We start from the raw sequence: 6,317 nt of genomic DNA, 5'->3' as shown, positions 1-6,317 counted from the left end.
TAAAAATACAAAATTAGCCGAATGTGGTGGCACACACCTGTAATCTCCCCTACTCAGGAGGCTGAGGCAGGAGAATCTCTTGAACCCGGGAGGTGGAGGTTGCAGTGAGCTGAGATTGCACCATTGCACTCCAGCCTGGGCAACAAGAGCAAAATGAGAGAGAAGATGAGGAAGAGAGAAGATGAGAGAGAGAGAGGACAAGGATGGGAGAGAGAGAGAGAGAATGAAGGAGGGAAAGGCATATTGAATATTTGGACTGTCTGTGTTTAGAGATAACTTTTACTTATTGAACAACTGACCGGGCATGTTGCTAACTTCACTAAAATCCCGTGAAGGACCAACAAGCAGAAGAGGAAGCTGAAGGCCAGTAAGATCCAGTTCTTCACGCAAGGTCCCAGCGCCAGTCCGTGGCCGACTTGGGGTTTACTCCCCTGGTCCTTGTATGACTGCGGAGTCCCTTCCCATTACTCCTTCTAGTTTGCTGTGCTGTCACTCCGATGGCTGATCTGACAGGGTTCGGTCAGTGAGAGCGGTGCCCAGGAGCCTGGGGCACAGGACGAGGGGCTGGTGGACGGGAGCAGCTGAGTTTGAGAAGGATACACAGACTGGAATGAGGTGAGGGCTTCCGAGCTGGGGCAGTGAGCCAGACACGGGAGAGTGCAGAGCAGAATGCAGCTGGGAGTCTGTCCAGGCAGATGGATGGCACCAAAGAGAAGGGCAGTGGTGAAGATTGATTTGAGGGCATCTACACCCTCCCCGCCAATCTACCACTAAACAACACAGAAGGAGAAGATCTGGGAGGAAAAAAAAAGGAGAGTTCCAGTTTGGATGAGTTATATTTAAAATGTCTGTGAGGTGTCCCAGTAGATATGGCCAGTCTCAACTGGGAACGAAGTCTGAAGCTCAGGAGAGAGGGCTGGGCTGCAGATACCTGGGGAAGGGCATGATCCCTGGAGCCCCTGGCTCAGCTCAAGTCATCAGCCTGTGCCCCGGATATGATTCCCAAATCCTCAGTGTAAAACAAGGAGCATGATCTTGTGGGGTAGAGTGAAGTCATTCATGTGAATCCCTTTGAACAGTGCCTGGCACATGTAGTACAGTCTTTAAAAAACACACACACACACACACACACTATTGTGTATACTTAAGGTTTACAACATGATGTTGCGAGGATACATAGATAGTGAAATTGTTACTATAGTGAGGAAGATTAACATATCTAACATCTCACAAAGGTGTGTGTGTGTGTGTGTGTGTGTGTGACAAGAACAGCTAAAATCTACTTATTTAACAAAAATCCCTAATGCAATACACGTTTATTTGCTACAGTCTTCATGTTGTTCATTAGGTCTCTGGATTTGTTCATCCTACGTAACTACCACTTTGTATTCTCTGACCTACATCCACCCCTTATCCCTCCGCCCCGCCCTCCCCCCCTCGCCCCCCGTAACTACTATTTTATTCTCCATCTCTATGTGTTTGATTTTTAAACTTACACACAAAAGTGAGGTCATGCAGTATTTTTCTTTCTGGTCTGGTCTATTTCACTTAGCATAATGTCATCCAGGTTCATCCATATGTGGCAAATGGCAGAATCTGCTTTTTTTAAAAATAAGGCTGAATAATATTCTATTGCATATCTTTACAACATTTTCTTTATCCATGTGTCCATCAACAAACACTGAGGTTGTCTTCCGTCTTGGCTATTGAGAGTAATGCTGGAGTGCAGATATATTCTTGATGTGGTGGTTTCATCTTTTTGGGGTATATAGCCAGAAATGGGATTGCTGGGTCACATGGTAGTTCTATTTTTAATTTGGTGAGGAACCTCCATACTGTTTCCCATAACGGTTGTACCAACCTGCATTCTCATCAACAGTGTGCTAAGGTTCCCTTTTCTCTATATGCCTACCAACACTTGTTATCTCTTGTTTTTTTGATAATAGCCATTCTAATGTGTATGAGGTGATATCTCCTTGTGGTTTTAATTTGCATTTCCCTGTTGATTAGTGATACTGAACACATTTTCATCTATGTGTTGGTCATTATTATGTCTTCTTTGGAAATATATCTTTTCAGGTCCTCTACTCATTTTTAAAATCTTGTTGTTCTGCTACTGACTCATAAGAGTTCTTTGTAGATTTTGGGTATTAACCCCTTATCAGATATGTGGTTTGCAAATGTTTATACCTAGTCAATAGGCTACCTTACCATTTCACTTACTGATTTCTTTACTGCATAGGAGTTTTTCAGTTTGATATTTTCTCATTTATTTTTACTTTTGTAGCCTGAGCTTTTGGTGTGATATCCAAAAAATTCATTGCAAAGACCAGCGTCAAAGAACATTTGCCCAATTTTGCTCTTGCCAGAGTTTTATGGTTTCAGATCTTACATTTAGGTCTTTTATTCATTTCAAGTTTATTTTTGTGTATAGTGTATAACAAGAGTCCAATTTCATTCTTTTGCATGTGAAAATTCAGTTTTTCCAGCATTATTCAGCATCATTTATTGAAAAGGCAGTCCTTTCCCTGTTGTGTCCTCTTGGTGCCCTTGTCGAAAATTAGTTGACTGTATACACCTGGACTTATTTCTGGGCTCTCTAGTCTGTTCCATTGGTCTATATTTCTGTTTTTATGCCAATTCCATACTATTTGATTACTATGGCTTTTTAATATAGTCTTAAACGAGGAAGTGTAATGCTTTCAACTTTGTTTTATCTTCTCAGTATTGCTTTGACTCCTCAGGGTTTTGTGGTTTCGGAAGTATTTTAGGATATTTCTTCTTCTGTAAAGAATGCAGTCAGCATTTTTACAGGAATTGCAGTGAATCTGTATATTGCTTTGGATAGTATAGACAGCAATATTAATTTTTCAATGCATGAACATGGGATGTCTATTATAGTCTTAAAAATATGTTTATGAATGCAAGCTGAACTCGATGTCATGTGTGTCATCTCCAAATCTGGTAATATTTTATCTTTTTAGATACGGTGAAATATAACACCCGCCTAAAACTGTTTTTGACCAGGGCTTGCTGATGAAGACCAAGTGGCTATGATTTGGGTGTTTACAGATTTTATATAGTGTTCATATTCATGACAGAGGGAAAAAAGTCACCTGAGTGGGTTATATAGGGTTGGCCTGAAAGTTATGCCCTGTTCATAGCTAGGTTGACTCTAAAATTTACAATCTAAACCAGGACATATTTGTGAATGAAAGAAGAGAGGGCATTTCATTAATGACCACAGCTTATGGTCGAGGAAAGGCATCCTGAGGGATGACAGCTTTGGGAAATGACCAGGACTACAGATCATATCAGAAGTCCAGGTGCTGTTCGGGGTTCCGGCCTCATCCCATGCGCCTCTTCCTCCTCCCTCCCAGCTTACTCATTCAGCTCCAGCCATACCGGCCCTGGAACATGCCCAGGCTTTCACTCTCAAGCCTCAGTGCTCATAGTTTCGTTGCCTGCTGTGTCTCCTCTCGAATTTGATCCTTCTCACCCTTCTGACCTCAGTTATTGTATGTCTTCCTGACTCGAACACCTCACCATCCAAAGATGGCTCTTCCCAAGTTCTCACTGTCAGCACCCCTCAAGATAATTCCCTCCATGGCTCTTATTGCCATAATTAGCTAATTGTCTTTGTACCCATTTACATATGAAATCCTCAAAGACAATGACTGGTCTCACCTTCATCTTCAGCACCTAAGACAGTGCCTGGAATACAGCTGCCACTCACTATGCATGAATCCAAGGAGTAAATAAACTAAGCAGGGCTCCACAGATGCCCCTTTGGGGATTCTGTGCTTTGAAGGCTCATTGAATCTATAATGGATTATTGATTTAGGGATTTTATGTTTTCCCATTTGAGGTCAGTGTTCTATTAAAGAAATGCGTGTGCTTTCCGTACCACCTGGAATACCAGCTGCCACCTGAAATACCCAGTCAGCCCTCCCCACGTCTGCCCGTAGCTGACTTCTGAGGTCTCGCTGCCTTTAGGGAGCCCTTGCTAATTCCCATAGCATGAGGGTTTTTCTTGGTGCCCTCCTGCCCTGCATTTTGACAATTTCATTTGCATTTGCCCATTTCAGAGTGAGTCTGCCTCTTCTATTACGTAGATGCTCCTTGACCTCTGGGCACTCCTGGCACAGAGCAGAGCTTAGTCCCTCCATGGGTGTGTGTAGGACAGGCAGGCTTGGGTACATGTGCCAGCAGCCAGGGACACTGATGGAGAGGCACTTGTAGAGGAAGACCCAACTCCACAGGGGATGCATTTGAGCTCGTATCAGTTGCAGATGCCAGATGCTAATAGTGGAAGAAAGTTATTCTGAATAAAAAGGTGGTTAACATTCTGCAAACATTTTCTATCTCAGACATGCACAGAGTAATTTTGATGAAATGTGTTTGTTTACTCAACTTTTGGTATTATGCACATTCACAGAAATGCATTTGGACTTGGGTCTGCCTTGGAGGACTATTGTGGAGCAACGTAATCAAATCACTTGTGAACTCAATATTGCTTTCCTGTGGACTATTTGGATGTGGCTTTAATAAAAATGCTTTTTTTCCCCCTCTCTAGCAAATCATTTCTGTGTGCAGCCATGAAATGTTGTTGCACTCCTACTTTATTGCAGATTTAAATTACTTGGATTATTCTGTTGGACAGTGGCTCCCCAAAGCACAATGAATCAAATCATTAATTACCGCTCGAGTGTGTGTGATCCATTGGAAAGCATTAAGCTCCACTCAGGAGCTCATTTCGTGATGATGACTTCTGAGTCAGTCCCTGGGGCCCCAGATCAAATGGAAACTTCCGGACAAGATGTTGCCATTTGCTCCTCTGGGCCTGAAATTGTAAGTGCTGCTGTGTGAGATAGACCAGGTGCCCTGGGCTTCCTGAATCTGTCTTTTCATGCCCCTTCCAGCAGGTAGCGAACAAGCCTCCCCTGGCACCTGCATTTTTCCACCATGTCTTCCTATTTTTTACTTTGTGCGTCCTTCAGCTGACAACAAGGAAAATCAGCTTTCTGAAATGCAAATCCAGTCACAACTTGCCCTTTTAAAAATGCTTCACGGCCTTCCCATTGCCCTGGAAGGTAAGTCAAGCTCTTCATCCAGCTGGACTCCTGCTAAGTCTGGCCTCTCCTGCCTCCCTAGCATCATTTCCCACTACTTTACCCTGCCTTTTCCCTCCCAGTCCTGCACTGCCTGCCAGATGGCCCTTCTGGTATCTCCACTGTGTTAGGTTTCTATAAACAGCCCCCACAGAACACCACCGTTCTTTAAGCTATGGACTTCAAAGCACAGTGCTGACATCATTCTGTTCAGGAATCTCTTATGAGACCTCTGGCAGGTGGAGAGTGTTACCCCAGAGTGCCCAGTACCCTCTGATTCCCAGGAGCAGTCTCTCCCTAAGTAGATGGATACAGCAGTGTGGTCTGGTGGACACCCCTCACGTGCACACAAACAGCATGGGTGTTTCATGTAGAACCAGTGAACTGGTTCTGGGGGACAACAGAGAGTGGTGGGGACTGTGGCAGGGTGAAGAGCCCATGCCAAGGAGCTGTCACCATCTGCTTCATCATGCTGCTGAATGGGAAGGTGAGCCTTTCAGTGACTCAAGAGATAGGACACCTGCCTTACCTGTGAAGCTTCTGGACTTTCTAATGTCAAAGGAAAAACTAAGTTGCTTTTGTGTGGTTTGCCTTGTAAATATATTTTCACACACCATATGCACTAAGTAAAACCATTGGACAGATCAGATATGGCCCACTGGCCACCAGCATTTTTTTCCCTCTGGTATGGATGTAGACAGTGAATGAGAAAAGCCATCTACATTGATAAGTTTATAGTCATTGACCTCCCAGTGTGATTGTGTGCTTTGGGTCGGGACTGAGGCATGCAGACCGTGGGTATGGCAGGAGCCAGGCCACCGCCGAATCCCTGCTCTCTCCCTCCTCTTAGGCCCACATTCAGCTGGATGACTCTTCCCATAGCCCTCACAATTAGATGTAGCCAGGGGACTGAGTCTGGCCAATGGCATGGAGTGGAAGCGAACATGCCCTGCTTTAATCCTCGGCCCATAGACACCTGCTGTGTTCTCTATTCTGTCTTCCTTAGCCTGCCCTGCAGAGGGTGACACCCAGGGTGACGACCTCGGGAACTTCTTTCAGCCAGGTCCCCAGATAACTGGGTGAAGCAGAGCCTCCCCTCCATGCCCACTCCCTTATTAACGGTACTTTACATGAGCAAAAAACAAATTTCTATTGTATGGGGCACTGAGATTTTAGAGTTCTTGGCTTGCAGCAGCTCATGCTAAT

The sequence above is a fragment of the Mandrillus leucophaeus genome, unplaced genomic scaffold (genome assembly GCF_000951045.1).
Source record: "Mandrillus leucophaeus isolate KB7577 unplaced genomic scaffold, Mleu.le_1.0 Scaffold1071, whole genome shotgun sequence".
Classification (NCBI taxonomy): Eukaryota; Metazoa; Chordata; class Mammalia; order Primates; family Cercopithecidae; genus Mandrillus; species Mandrillus leucophaeus.
The sequence above is the reverse complement of the archived record's forward strand: the minus strand, read 5'-3'. Positions refer to the sequence as shown.